The sequence below is a fragment of the Anolis sagrei genome, chromosome 3, assembly GCF_037176765.1.
Source record: "Anolis sagrei isolate rAnoSag1 chromosome 3, rAnoSag1.mat, whole genome shotgun sequence".
NCBI lineage: Eukaryota > Metazoa > Chordata > Lepidosauria > Squamata > Dactyloidae > Anolis > Anolis sagrei.
In genome coordinates, this window is record NC_090023.1 from 180,767,858 (window position 1) to 180,783,348 (window position 15,491).

The 15,491-nt window shown below is 39.9% G+C and overlaps 1 protein-coding gene across 6 annotated transcripts in view; it reads left to right on the forward strand.

Moving 5' to 3' along the window:
* The window catches only part of PCDH15 (protocadherin related 15), a 1,134,710-nt gene that overhangs the window by 989,311 nt on the left and 129,908 nt on the right, over positions 1-15,491 (forward strand). The window lies entirely within an intron of this gene.

Here is a 15,491-nt window from a genome sequence, read left to right on the forward strand (position 1 = left end):
AAGACATGAACCAATTCCCAAGTGCACTAAACATATCTTATTTATAGTGCAAAAAAAGGGGGGGGGGACAATACAATATTTAAAATGAAGAACAATTTTAACAAACATAAACTTACCAATATTTCAATGGAAAGTGTGGATCTGCTTTTGGCTAATGAGATAGTCAAGTTGATCAGGATTGTTGTTGTGTGTCTTCAAGTCATTTCAGACTTAAGACAAATCTAAGTCTAAAGTTTAGGGCTGTTTCTTGGTAAATGATCTTGGAGGGCTGCATCCAGCCCATAAGCTTTAGCTTGAAGATCCCTGATTTTAGAATGCCATACTTACAAAAACAAAGTTATAGGTCCAATAGTTTTTATGGTCAACTAGCTGTACCCACCACACGTTGCTGTGGCCAACCTCCCCCCCCCCTTTCTCTCCTTCCTTCCCTTTTATTATTTCTTTCCTTCCTTCCTTCCTTCCTTCCTTCTCTTCTCTTCTTCTTCCCGTCCTTCTCCCCCTTTTCTTTCCCTTCCTCTTTCTCCCCTTTCTTCCTTCTCTGCTTATTCTTGGACTGCAACTCCCAGCAGTCCTCCTAATCAATCTATCTACCTACCTATCTCTAGCTTATCTATCTATCTGGAAGATTTCTGGGAGTTGGAGTCCAGGAATAGGAAATTGGAAATATGCAGGAATTTGGATGCTCTCAAAGAGATCCAAGGAGAAGAAAGCTTGCATCTTGGAAGCAGTGCATTTGGATCATCCTCCTCTCCTAAAGGGCCTGGTCTAGGGGATGCTGGGAGCTGTAGTCCGGAAGCAAGTGTGGATATGCTATTGTTTGTTTTGTTTGCAGGGGAAGTTGTTTTTGCACATGCACTGTAGAGTCTTTTTGCTTTTTTTGGCTTTTTAAGTGCCTTCTGCTGTGTTTTTGAGTGTTTTTATGTGTGATGGTCACTCGTTGGCCTGATAAGTGTCTTGTGTCCAAATTTGGTGTCAATTCACCCAGTGGTTTTTGAGTTATGTTAATCCCACAAATGAACATTACATTTTTATTTATATAGATTATGTTGGAGGGCTGCATCCAGCCCATGAGCCTTAGTTTGAAGATCCCTGATTTAGAATGCCATACTTACAAAAACAAAGTTATAGGTCCAATAGTTTTTATGGTCAATAGTTGTTGTGTTTTTGTAGTTTTAGTATTCTGTACCAACTAGTTATAAGCATAATGGAAACATCATTCACGTGTGCTCCTGTAGTTGACAGAAGGGACTGTCTTCTCCTCAAGCAGCTGATACAGCTGGTGCCTGGTAAAGTAAGTTGGTGGGGAAGTTATAGTTTAATTTGAAAAAAAAACCATAGGATTAGAAAATGGATAGATGACAATAGTTGAAAATGTGTGGATCAAAAACATAATAAAACAAGTGAATTGTTGAAAGAAAGGAGTTCATTATAGCAAGCAGAAAATGTCCATCTATTACTGCTTAATTTGCCCCCCCCCCACCTCACCCCCACAAATTTCTAACTGCAATGTCACCAAATGACCTATTCAAATATTGAAAAATCACTGTGGATTTATTAGCTAGGAACTTTTGCTACACATCCAGACAAGCATCTGGAATCATCGAGGGGAAAGTCTTTCGAGTACTAGAAAATTTCTTGCCTAGATATACATTCCCCATTTGGACACAATATTTCTTAATATGTCAAGTACAAGTATCCCAGGACAGCATAATCCCCCCCCCCCCCTTGGTATTCAGGGTTTCCTCTTGAGCATTGTCGTAGCCCATGAAAATCCATTATCTTTCTTGGCGTCTTGTATGTTCTCTTTCTGTTCATTTGCTTTGTGGGCCTTCACTCAGGAACATCTTCTGCTCTCAAAAACCAAAGTGTTTCCACTAAGACAAACAGAAGGACTTCCTCTTCTGAGTTGCTTTAAAAGGCACAACAAATCAAAGTTTTCTTCCCCAGAGGATTCTGGACAAGATTTTCCCCACCATCACTGCTTCTTTCAAAGTCAGATAACTGAATCTTAGGGCACCTCCTTAAGGGAATTTAATGCAGATGACATGAGGCATGTAATCGCAGCAAAATTCTGCATCAACTGCTACAATAAAGTCTTTCTAGTGACCTTCACAAAGAAGTAACAAAAGTTTTTTTTTCCAGCTGTTAGTGGATTGCTTCATGAATACTTATTGGATAGCTTCATAGAAATCATCTCATCTGATTTTTTAAAAAGATCAGACGGCATATGAATATAAATATGATAGTATTGCGTGCCTCATTTTAGTTATTTAGGCGATCCCTCGTTGACCGAGTAAGATGGTCTTCCAAGTTCGGTGTACTGGCGGTGAGTACGTAGGTGATTGTGGAGCCCTATTCTTGACCTACATGTTCTCCTGTAGTGAGGGCATCGGTTTCCAGACAGAAGGGTTGGCTTGATGCGCCTTCCTCTTGGCATGTTTCTCTCTTTCACCCTCTATTCGTGCCTCTTCAAATTCTACAGCACTGCTGGTTACAGCTGACCTCCAGCTAGAGCACTCAAGGGCCACATCTTCCCAGTTCTCAGTGTCTATGCCAGAGTTTTTAAGGTTGGCTTTCAGTCCATCTTTAAATCTCTTTTCCTGTCCACCAACATTCCATTTTCCATTCTTGAATTTGGAGTAGAGCTGCTGCTTTGAGAGATGATGGTCGGGCATCCGGACAACGTGACTGTACCAGTGGAGTTGATGGTGGAGGATCATCGCTTCAATGCTGGTGGTCTTTGCTTCTTCCAGCGTGCTGACATTTGTCTGCCTATCTTCCCAGGAGATATGCAGGATTTTTCGGAGGCAACGCTGATGGAATCATTCTAGGAGTTCCATGTGATGTCTGTAGATAGTCCACATTTCGCAGGCATATACTAGGGTTGGGAGGACAATAGCTTTATAAACAAGCACCTTGGTATCCCTACGGGTATCCCAGGAAGCGGTAAAAAAAACACTCTGTGCTTCATTCAGAAAAATGCTGGACTTGCAGAGCTCAGGCGGTGTTGTATTTCAGTGTCAATGTTGACTTTTGTGGAGAAGTGGCTGCCAAGGTAGCGGAAATGGTCAACATTTTCTAATGGTACACCATTAAGCTGTATTTCTGGCATTGGAGAGGGATTGGCTGGTGACTGTATTAAACTGTATTTCTGGCATTGGAGAGGGATTGGATGGTGACTGCTGGAAGAGCACTTTGGTTTTCTCGATGTTCAGTGACAGGCTGAGTTTCTCGTATGCTTCTACAAAGGTGTTTAAAGTGGCTTATAGGTCTTCTTCTGAATGCGCACAGACGACATTGTCATCAGCATATTGGAGTTCTATAACAGATGTTGTTGTAACCTTGGTTTTGGTTTTCAGTCTTCACTCACAAATAAATGCATAGTGATATATGAACACCCACACGTATCTCTGTAAATAAAAATATACACATATAAGCACACATAACAGGGATGGAAAGAACATTCAAAATATTTTTAAATGTTAAACCAAATGTTTCTCAAGTATCAGAAAACCTGACAAGGAGAGTCCTGGAGAGACGAGAAACCTTACAACTGGGACTTATTCTCACCGTTTTTCTTGTTTGTTTACAAAAAAAATTGCACTAAATCCACATACTTTTCACAGAGCAAGCTCCTAACTGCAAACTGATGTTGAAAACTCCACTGTTTTTAAAGTCTTACCATAGTAGGTAGAAAATAATTAAAATTACTTGTTGTTTTCTTCAGGAATGAAATTAGAAAAGAAATGTCCTTAACGCACCCAGAGACAGAGGGAGGTTGTTTCTGTTGCAGATTGTAAAATGGGAAAAAAGCATGAGGCTGGATTGTTTTGTTTTCCATTGTCCTATATCCCAGGGTCTGATATCAGATTATCTTATTTGAACTGTTATTTTCTGATATGAGTCTACACTGCCAGATAATCTGAGATAATCAGATAATCTGGGATCAAATCCTAGGATATAGGGAAATGTAGATCCAGCCTTAGTTTCATTTTGAGCCCAGTGCTAATGAGTAGAAATGCTGAGACTAGGTGATATTAATGTTTCGGCATAACTTCCTATGGGATGAATTTTTTTAACACCAGCCTGTTTCCAAAACTTGGAAGGGGAAAGTTTTCAACTTCAGCTTATCAGTTTCCAAAATTTTGTTTGAATGATAATATCTCCTCTCCTGGTGACTAGGAGAGAAGAGGGCAGTCTGACCTGTTATTGAAAGAAATTGTACAGTCTTGGATGAGCCACCAGAGATCTTTTGCAGGTCCTCATTAAACATGCCTATCAGGCTGTTGGGACTGATGATCTCAAAACTATGGCAAAGATCTCAAAACTGTGGCAGGTTCATATGGGAAGATACCGTTTTGCAGATAATCTGAGCCCATGACATATAAAGCTTTGTAGGCCATTTCCAGTACTTCTAATTTTGCCCCAAAACATGCTAGACACAAGGTATCGTTGCTGCTACTACTGCTTATTTCTCTTTATCCCACCTTTTCCCTAAAATGTGAATATAAGACATCTCACAAAATGAATGCAAATATATATAAACACATATACAAAATTATAAATAATTTACTTAGTATAAATTAGTATAAGGCACCAAATGGGCACTATAGCCCCTGGCACATACTAAGGAGACCCTAAACAACTTCAAAAAGGCACCAAATGGGTACCTTAGCCCCTGGCACATACTAAGGAGACCCTAAACAACTTCTCAAAGGCACCAAATGGGCACTATAGCCCCTGGCACATACTAAGGAGACCCTAAACAACCTCAAAAAGGCACCAAATGGGTACCTTAGCCCCTGGCACATACTAAGTATAAATAATTTACATATTTGAGCCCCCGGTGGCGCAGTGGGTTAAACCCCTGTGCCGGCAGGACTGAAGACTGACAGGTCACAGGTTCAAATCCGGGGAGAGGAGGATGAGCTCCCTCTATCAGCTCCAGCTCCTCATGCGGGGACATGAGAGAAGCCTCCCACAAGGATGATAAAAACATCAAATCATCCAGGCGTCCCCTGGGCAACGTCCTTGCAGACGGCCAATTCTCTCATACCAGGAGTGACTTGCAGTCACTCCTGACATGACAAATAAATAAATAAATAAATAAATAAATAAAACTATACAAAACATTGATAAAATGCAGTTAACTTATCCACAGGACATAAACCATTTAAAACCATTTATTAAAATACAAAAGAAAAACAAATGATTAAAATATCACACTATGAAAAGGGTTTGTAGAAAATTCCTAGAAACCTGTGGGAATTTATTTATTTATTATTTATTTATTTAAAAGTTTTGTATACCGACCTTCTCACCTCTTTTGAGGGACTCAGACCGGTTTCCAACCATAAAATCACATACAGTAAGTAAAACAACATAATTCATATTACAATAACACATTAAACCAGAAAATATATTCAAAACTACAATGGTCAGTCGTCATACTAAAATCGATTGTACATCATTTTCCATCCATATCTCAGGGTGTTGGCTCACTCATCGAATGCCTGTCTCCATAACCACGTCTTCACCTGTTTCCTGAATGTCAGGATAGAAGGGGCGGTTCTGATCTCCAGTGGGAGAGAGTTCCAGAGTCGCAGGGCCAACACCGAGAAGGCCCTGTCCCTCATCCCCACCAGACGCGCTTGTGAGGCTGGTGAGACCGAGAGCAGGGCCTCTCCAGACGATCTTAATAATCTTGATGGAATAGAATTTTTCTTTTACAGATAGTCCCTGAGTTACAAACATCTGACTTACAAATGACTCACAGATAAAAATTGGGGTGAGACAACAGGATATGAAAGAAATCTACTCCTCTGAAGGGAAATTCATTCCTGAAAGAGTTACCATGGAGGTAATTGTCTCATCTGAAGCTTTCTCACCAATCCTAGTTTCCTCAACATGCCAATTTTTTCAAAATCCAATTATTACAGTGACAGAAAGTGAAGTGAAAAGGCAGCAAAAGAAACACCACTAGAGTGTTAACTCATCCCTATGCTACCAAAGCTTTCAAATATATATTTTTGGCCGGAGTTATACTTTTAAAATGTGCCTGTTCCAACTTACAAACAAATTAAACCTAAGGGCAAACCTACAGAACCCACCTTTTTTGTAACTTGGTGATTCCTATTCTTGTCAATGGAAGACAAACAAGGAGGGATTATCCTAGTTTCTCATTGAAGGGAATTCCAAAGCTTGGGGCCAGCCACTGAGAAGACCTCTTCTGTCCTCCCACAATATATGCTTATAGAATTGTGGGAAAGAAGTAATGATCAAAAGACCATGAGAATAATATGGTTGTTTCCTGCCTCTGCGATAACTGAAGTTGATGTATGAACTTGACAGGCTTATGTTCTATTTGCAGTCATCTTGGCATAACCTATATTCTGACAGAAATAGCTCCCACAAGCTGTCGAAAGGTTGAGAGAAGTTTGTTGTTTGGAAAAGGAGAAAGAAAGATTGTTCTTGTATAGCAGTAAAAGAGAAGGTAAAACTAATTTAGTTGTATCCAATGGCATGCTTGGAGGAGGCCACATGAACACAGTAGGTTACATATTCCACCTTTTTCTATAAGCAAATATCCCCTGCTGAATTATTTCAGTATACATCTTCTTTGTGATCATATCATTATGTTTGTTGTTCATTCGTTCAGTCATTTCCGACTCTTCGTGACCTCATGGACCAGCCCACACCAGAGCTCCCTGTCAGCCGTCACCACCCCCAGCTCCTTCAAGGTCAATCCAGTCACTTCAAGGATGCCATCCATCCATCTTCCCCTTGGTCGGCCCCGCTTCCTTTTTCTTTCTATTTTCCCCAGCATCATTGTCTTCTCTAAGCTTTCCTTTCTTCTCATGATGTGGCCAAAGTACTTTATCTTGGCCTCTACTATCCTATCCTCCAATGAGCAGTCAGGCTTTATTTCCTGAAGTATGGACTGGTTGGATCTTCTCGCAGTCCAAGGCACTCTCAGAATGTTCCTCCAACACCACAGTTCAAGAGCATCTATATTCCTTCGCTCAGCCTTCCTTATGGTCCAGCTCTCACATCCATATGTTACTACAGGGAATATCATTGCTTTGACTATGCGGATCTTCATTGCCAGTGTGATGTTTCTACTCTTCACTATTTTATCGAGATTGGTCATTGCTCTCCTCCCAAGAAGTAAGCGTCTCCTGATTTCCTGGCTGCAGTTGGTATCTGCAATAATCTTTGCACCTAGAAATACAGTCTGTCACTGGCTCCACATTTTCTCCCTCTATTTCCCAGTTATCAATCATTCTTGTTGCCATAATCTTGGTTTTTTTATGTTTAGCTGCAACCCAGCTTTGGCACTTTCTTCTTTCACCTTGATTAGAAGGCTCCTCAGCTCCTCCTCGCTTTCGGCCATCAAAGTGGTATCATCTGCATATCTAATGTTGTTAATGTTTCTTCCAACAATTTTAACCCCAGCCTTGCATTTGTCAAGCCCTGCACATTGCATGATGTGTTCTGCATACAAGTTGAATAGGTTGGGGGAGAATATACCACCCTGCCGTATGCCTTTCCCAATCTTGAACCAGTCTGTTGTTCCATGGTCAGTTCTTACTGTTGCTACTTGGTCCTTATACAGATTCCTCAGGAGACAGACAAGGTGATTTGTTATGCCCGTATCACCAAGAACTTGCCACAATTTATTATGATCCATACAGTCAAAGGCTTTAGAATAGTCAATAAAACAGAAATAGATGTTTTTCTGAAACTCCCTACCTTTCTCCATTATCCAGCGGATATTGGCAATTTGGTCTCTCATTCCTCTGTCTTTTCTAAACCCAGCTTGTACATCTGGCAACTCTCACTCCATGTATTGCTGGAGTCTTCCTTGCAGGATCTTGAGCATTACCTTACTGGCATGAGAAATAAGGGCCACTGTATGAAAGTCTGAGCAGTCTTTAGCATTTCTCTTTTTTGGTATGGGGATATAAGTTGATTTTTTTCCCAGTCTGATGGCCATTCTTGTGTTTTCCATATTTGCTGGCATATGGCATGCATGATCATATCATTATATTTAACTCAAAAAGATAACTCAAGAATACCCCATGCCTTTGCCTTCTTTTATGAAAATATCTTAAGAAATCAACACCTAGGTTTCATCATGAATCATAGCAAGAACTATATGGGGATGCATTGCACCTGATGACATTAAGCCCATCAGAATGAAGTTTGACATTTATGTTTGAGGATAATAGGTCATGTCAGTCGTTCATGGTAATAATACCTAAACTGTCTTGTCATCTTTTTTAGAGGTAAATACCACTGAAAAGGTCAAAACTTCATGAACCAATATGAGAAGTGTAGGCAGAGGGGACATAGTGAGAGACACATGGTACTATTGAATGTATTTAGCAAGTATTATAGCACTGGGAAGAGGAAAATTTAAACAGCTTTTGGATAGAGAAAATGTTTTATTTAAGTGCCATGTCAAATGGAAGCAGAAAAAAGCATGCAGATCATATATATATTAAAATATGTTAACTAAACTTTGTAGCAAAGTCATTTTCACAATTAGATGCACAGTGGGAAAATAGGCATAGAGGTAGGATTGACTTCTCATTTTATGGCATACTGCAGTGTTCCTCCTTAGCACAGCAGATTACTTATATTAGAGAAGTATCAATCCACATGGTGGATGTTGTTCTCTCCATGCAAGTATTCCTTGCATTTTCTGAAGGACTGATAAAAAATATCTAACTGAATTATTTTTAGAGAGTAACCAGTGGATTCTGTCAATTCCCTGAGATATAAAATGGAGGACATTGAGTTTATATTTGTGTATTCAATTTATGTCTCGCTACTGTGTGGCCACATCATGAGGAGACAGGAAAGCCTAGAAAAGACAATTATGCTGGGGAAAGTGGAAGGCAAAAGGAAGAGGGGCCGACCAAGGGCAAGATGGATGGATGGCATCCTTGAAGTGACTGGACTGACCTTGAAGGAGCTGGGGGTGGTGACGGCCGACAGGGAGCTCTGGCGTGGGCTGGTCCATGAGGTCACGAAGAGTCGGAGACGACTGAACAAATGAACAACAACAACTGTATATTTTTGAACCATATCATCTCTAGAAAAATAACTGACATCTCCAGCTAAAATAAATATCTGAAATTGAGCTCCAATAAGGCCATTTAAGATAATCATCATCATCATCATCATCTTTATTTATAACCTGCCACCATCTCCCCAATGGGGACTCGGGGCGGCTTACATGAGGCCAAGTCCACCAACGCAATGCAATAAATGAAATCAAAAACATAAATAACAACATAATGAATAACATAAAACATAAACTATAAAAAATTACAATAAAATCATTCATAAAACAAAGCAATGAGTGGGCCACATGTCCAGAATAAAATACTAAGGATAAAAACAGGAGGTGAGATAGCAGTGGAGTGGATTATTTATGAGGGAGCAACTCTTCCGATTTCAAAGAGAACCATGGATATGAAAAAACATGGATAATCATGCTTCATATTATTAACTGGTGGTAAATATGAATCATGCTCCATATTATTAACTGGCAGCTTTTCTGTTCATATCATCACAATTTAATAATATGGGGCATGACAATCCATGGTCGCTGGAAATCTCCCAGTACTTAAGTTTGGAGTCAAAACTGAATTGTCTTTTCCTCATTTGTATACAAATGAACCACTGCAAGCAGGAATATCTAATATTGGGCCAATTATCAGACTCCTGACACTGAAGGTACCGGACTGCATGGAACTCTACATGTATTGGCTTTATTTTTGTAGATGTATATTCCTAATCCATGCTGTCAAAGGATGGGGCACAGGCATTACAGAACCCCAGAGGCAACATCATTGTCTTGCTACCATTTTGTCAAATAATCTAATATTTTAAATACGATTGCGGTATAGTCTCATGTATAAATCTAGAAATTTTAGTCAAAAATTGACTCAAAATCTTGGGTTAACTTATCTATGGCCCAGTATAAGTACTCTATTGGCCATTTTGAATGCCTGGGTAACTGATCCCCTGAAGTGGTTCTGGCCTTTTCTATCTACACAGAATGACCCTTGGCACATACACAGGTCAAATAAAATACATAATTTTGAATCCCAAACCTATCATTGACTAATACATGAAAACAAGTTATGTACAAATATCTATGGTGAATAACTAAATAAGTTTGTCATTTAATAACAACTTTGGTGGGAATAGGGAGACATATGTATTTTTGCATGTAAACTATATGGGGGGGGGAGGGGCAACCACAAATTAAATGCTGAAGTTTTTAATGAATTTGCTCATATGCATTTGGAAAAAAATCTTAATGGGCCAGCAGTACATTTTCATTAAACTGATGCTTTGCTCTTTGATTGTGATTGCATTAGTTCATTCAAGGAAGTGAAATCAATGGCAACCAATTGCTGTAAGGTTATAAAGAACAAGAATTGGGATGTTTCTCATGCAGTTCCTTCAAGTTTGCCCATTTTGAATGCAAAACCAGCTTCCTAGTTGATACTGATTTCTCAAGTCATAAAATTCAGCCATGTCAGAATAGGAGTTACAATAGGATACTTAAAAAATAGGTAAAACTAGGTTGAGATCAAAAGAAGGGTGAGGGTCTTGATAGGCAGTTATGAAGTCATCATTCGGAGTTACACATTTGTAACTATTTTGTATTCATGATACAAAAAGGTCTACATAAGAAGTGAAAAACCACCCATTCCCAAGGAGCAGTTGCTACAAACCAAAAGAACATTTGCTGGGATTCTGTTTTGGAGTCTTGGTTGTTATTATTATTATTATTATCTTTATTTATTATTATTATTATTATTATTATTATTAACTTTATTTATACCCCGCAAAATCTCCCGAAGGATTCGATGCGGCTTACAAAGGCCAAGACCACCAAAAAGGCCCTCTCCCTTGTTCCCACCAAGTGCACCTAAGTGCATGGTGCGATAGAGAGAAGTCCCTCCCTAGTCAATTGTAAATCCCTACTAGGTTCATAGATAACTTGGACCTGAGCTGTATAGGGCTTTGTAGGTCAAAAAACAGCACTTTGAATTGTGCCCAGGAATGTGTTGGCAGTCGGTGGAGAAGCTGCAACAGTTGTCCACTTCTTCTACCCAGCCCCAGTTAACTTTGGACCAATTGTAATTTCTGAGCACTTTTCAAAGGCAGACCCACGTAGAGCACATTACAGTAGTCCAGCACGTTACAGTAGTCCAACCAAGGCATGTACCACTGTGGCCAGGTACAACTTCTCCAGGAACAAGTGCAGTTGGAGCACTAGCTTTAACTGTACCTGGGCCTCCAGATTAAAGCTGAATCCAAGAGTACTCCCAAACTGTGCACCTGTGTTTTCATGGAGAGTGTAACTCCATCTAACATGAGCAGAATTCCTAATCCCAGATCACCTCTGTCTTATCTGGATTAAACTTTATTTGCCCTCATCCAGACAATTGCAGCTATTAAACACTGGTTTAACACAGGATCTGCTTCCTTAGAATTAGGTGGAAAGAAGTAATAGAGTTGAGTGTTATCTGTGTATAGATGGCACCACACTCCAAAACTCTTGATGACAGCAGTTTCGTGTATATATAAAAAGCATGGGAAACAACACAGAGCTCTGAGGGACCCCACAGGTCAATGGCCAGGGATTCATACAGCAGCACCACTTTCTGGGTATAACCCTTCAGAGCTGAAGAACAATATCTTCAAGCCCCATCCCAGAAAGGTGACTCAGAAGGATACCATGGTCAATAATATTGAAAGCCATTGAAAGGTCCAGGAAAACCAACAGGGACACACTCCTGTTGTCCAGTTCTCTGTGTAGGTCATCCACTAAAGCAACCAAAGCTGGCTCTATCCCATAACCAGGCCTGAAACCAGATCTAGATAATCTGATTCATTCATGAGGCCTTGGAGTCAAGAAGCCACCTCACTCTCCAGCACCTTGCCCAGAAATGAAAGATTGGAGCCTGGCCTGTAATTGTGCAAGTGAAGCCTAGGGAAGGTTTTACCATAGCTTCCTTAGTCTGTTCAGAGGCCCTCTAGGAGAGCCTGTCTTCTTCATGGAAAAAGGGATACTATCCAGAAGATCACAATGTCATGGGATTGTATTCCGTCCCATTCCCATGCTTTTCAGAGAAGCTCAACTGGATTTTAAGTGGACATAGAGCAAGAAGGAATATTACAAAATGGTTGACGACATGTTTCTCAAGTGTTAGATAATCCTGATGAGGATAACCCTGTACCAATGAGAATCTTCATAGCTTCAGATTCATTCTGTACATCTCAGTTTCATTCAACAAACCATGTGATTCCTGCTTTCTTTCTGTCCCTTGAAGGGCACCTGTGTTTTATTGCAAAGGGGAAATTATTATCTCCAAGAACAGAAGCATGAGACTCCCTACCAGTTGTCATGAGCAACAAGGGAGAAATGCTGTTGCCTTTACATCCTTTCGGTGTTTTCCCCATAGACATTTGGAATAATAATAATAATAATAATAATAATAATAATAATAATAATGTATTGTCGAAGGCTTTCATGGCTGGAATCACTGGGTTGTTGTAGGTTTTGGGCTCTACAGGCCAATGGATACTCCACCTCAGACATCAGAAGAGCTGCAAGACCAAGAACAAGCCACGAGAGTAAAGATGAAGATTCACCCAGAGGAAGTGTTTTTGCCATACATCAAGGGAACCACTGACCCCATAGGGAAGCTGATGAGGAAACACAACATACAAACCACCTACAGACCCACCAAGAAAATCCAACAAATGCTACGTTTAGCAAAGGACAAGAGGGATCTTCTCACCTCTGCAGGAGTCTACAGTATACCATGCAGCTGTGGACAAGTCTACATAGGGACCACCAAACGCAGTGCCCAAACACAAATCAAGGAACATGAAAGGCACTGCAGACTACTTCAACCAGAGAAGTCAGCCATAGCAGAGCACCTGATGAACCAACCTGGACACAGCATATTATTTGAGAACACAGAAATGCTGGATCACTCTCACAACCACCAGGTCAGACTACACAGAGAAGCCATTGAAATCCACAAGCATGTGGACAATTTCAACAGAAAGGAAGAAACCATGAAAATGAACAAAATCTGGCTACCAGTATTAAAAAACTCAAAAATTACCACAGCAAAACAACAGAGAGTAAACAATCAGGCACATCAAATCACTCTCAACAAAAGATTCCCCCCAGGCACTTCCAAGCCATTAAATGCTAATCAAGGTGGTCAGTTGAAACATTCACACCTAGCTCCAGCAGACAAAAGTCCTTTGTCCCATCCTGGTCATTCCACAGATATATAAACCCATTTTCCTACTTCCAACAGACCTCACTACCTCTGAGGATGCTTGCCATAGATGCAGGCGAAACGTCAGAAGAAAATGCCTCTAGAACATGGCCATATAGCCTGGAAAAACCTACAACAACCCAATAATAATAATCTTTATTTATATCCTGCTACCATCTCCCCAGAGGGGATTTGGAGCGGCTTACATGAGGCCAAGCACGGCAATACATAACAGCAAAATAAAATACAGAACAACAAAAATAACATCGCAATAAAATAAATAAAACATTCAAGTAAAATAAACAGTGCAAAATAACATAATGGAAAATCAATGGAAAATCAAACACAGTGGGCGGGCCCAATGCATGACATAAAATGATAAAACTGGATGAGATAGCAATGGGAAAGATATATTTGAGGGGGAAGGAGCTCATAGGGGATGGAACGGTAGCGTTAGGCCTTCAATAAGGTGGGGTAGAAGTGCAATATGAGGACAACACTGTAGAACTAGTTAGGATTTTTGTTTGAGACAGAAGGGATCTTGCTGCATCCTCAAAGAGAAACAGGACCACACTGTTGGTCTAGCCTCTGATATCGTATTCGCCATAACGATTCCCTTAATGTTCATGTTTTCAGAACACTGTCTCCAGATAGTGAAACTGAGTAATATAAAAATTAGAATGTGAACTGGCTTAAAACATCAAGCAGGAGATATGGCATAACCTCTGCGTGCCATGGACATTTACAAAAAAAGTCAAGACTTGAGAATAAACCTGACTCAAAAAGATTTATAGAGGCATCAAGGCCTGCAGAGTTCTGAAGAATGGGAAGCTTAGCTTAGCATTTCTTTATCCTTTCCAGTTGATCGGATTGACCAAGGGCTCTATGTTCAGATGTGCAAGAAATAACATTTATTATCAAAAACCTTGTGGCTATTTCTTGACAACAGGAACTTTCTCTAGGATACTTTTGGAGGAAAAAAATGCCAGTATGCTTCTACAATAGATGGCCATGCAAGGGAAAGGAAAACAAGCTGGAAGCTAAATTATTGTTTGTAGCATAGTGCTTCCTTCTTTGAGCAAGTTATATCCAGTTTCTTTCCACCCACCCCCCTTTTTCATGCTGACATCTTTTCTTCTAAAAGATTTTAGAAAAGATGAAAATCATCTTAGAGGTAAATTATTGAATCAGCACCACATTGGCCACTCAAATTTTCCAGTACAAGGTCGGGGAGCTTATGTCTACTTTGTTAATTGTAGCAATAATATGTTTCATGCTTATGTCTATGCTTGATGTTTTTTATGGTTTTAATGGTTATTTTCTACAGTTATATGTTATTGATTTGGATATGTGATATTTGTGTGTGTGTGTGTGTGTGTGTGTGTGTGTGTGTGTGTGTATATATATATATATATATATATATATATATATTGTATATATATTTTTGTATATATGTGAGGCATTGAATTTGCCATTTATTATGTTGTAAACCGCCTTGAGTCCCCTCAGGGATGAGAAAAGCAGTATAGAAATGCAGTTAATAAACAAATAAATAAATAATGCAGCTCTGTGAACATTTCAGTCCCTTTCCCATACAATTTGAGGGATCCCTGTGGGAGAAGGGTCCAAATGTTTACATCATTCCCTTGTCACCCTTCCTGTCCATCTGCACATTTACACAGATACAACTGTTCTAATGTTTGAATCAAATTAGAAGGCATGATCATCAAGTCTGCAGATGACGCCAAATTGGGAGGGATAGCCAATACTCTAGAAGACAGGAGCAGAATTCAAAACGATCGTAACAGATTAGAGAGAGGGGCCAAAACTAACAAAATGAAGTTCAGCGGGGACAAATGCAAGATACTCCACTTAGGGAGAAAAAATGAAATGCAAGGATACAGAATGGGGGACAGTGCCTGGATCGACAGCAGTATGTGTGAAAAAGATCTTGGAGTCCTTGTGGACAACAAGTTAATTGTGAATTGTGAACCAACAATGTGATACTACCGCTAAAAAGCCAATGGAATAGGAGTATAGTGTCTAGATCCAGGGAAGTCATGCTACCCCTCTATTCTGCCTTGGTTAGACCACACCTGGAATACTGTGGGCACCACAATTGAAGAGAAATGTTGACAAGGTGGAATGTGTCCAGAAAAGGGT